Here is a 637-nt window from a genome sequence, read left to right on the forward strand (position 1 = left end):
GCGCAGCGGGGGCGGCCAAGACAATGTCGGAGGGGCAGAGGCGAGGGAGAGAGAATGATTTGTGATGTGGTCATTCGTCGGCCGGGGCCGGGCCGGGCCCATACGGCCCGCTCGTGTGGGGAGTGCCAAGGCCCCTCCTCTTTGCGACGTCATTTTTCCTCCCGGCCGGGCGTCGCGACGCCTCGAACAGAGCAGAGGCCGGGTGGCCGGTGGAGGCAGTAGCTTATTTGGGAACGTGGGGCCGTTCGCCATTTGTAAAACAAAATCGAGCAAGTATTTTTGTTTAGTTTTGCAAGAGAAAAGTGCAGAGATATTGGCAGAGGTAAACGGTATGCCATTATGTCCGCTACGCTGTGTCCTCGATATGCTCTTCAAATCCCTGCCATGCGATGCGCGATGCCGTCCTCGAAATACATGTACTTTTCCTTTCAAGCATTGCTGCCCTTTTCTCGCGGGGGTCTGTCATAATGTCATATGTAGGTGGCGAGCAGTGGTCCACGCAGTTCGTGCGATGACCGTGGCCCGCCCAGAGGCGTCGCCCCAACCCCACTGCTGCGCTGCGCGGAGCTACGCCTCCTGCCCCCTCCCACCGGCGGCCGGCCCTTCTGGGAGCCTCCTCAACGGCAGCCCCCCCCCC

The sequence above is a fragment of the Frankliniella occidentalis genome, unplaced genomic scaffold, assembly GCF_000697945.3.
Source record: "Frankliniella occidentalis isolate FOCC.00 unplaced genomic scaffold, Focc_3.1 Scaffold362, whole genome shotgun sequence".
Classification (NCBI taxonomy): domain Eukaryota; kingdom Metazoa; phylum Arthropoda; class Insecta; order Thysanoptera; family Thripidae; genus Frankliniella; species Frankliniella occidentalis.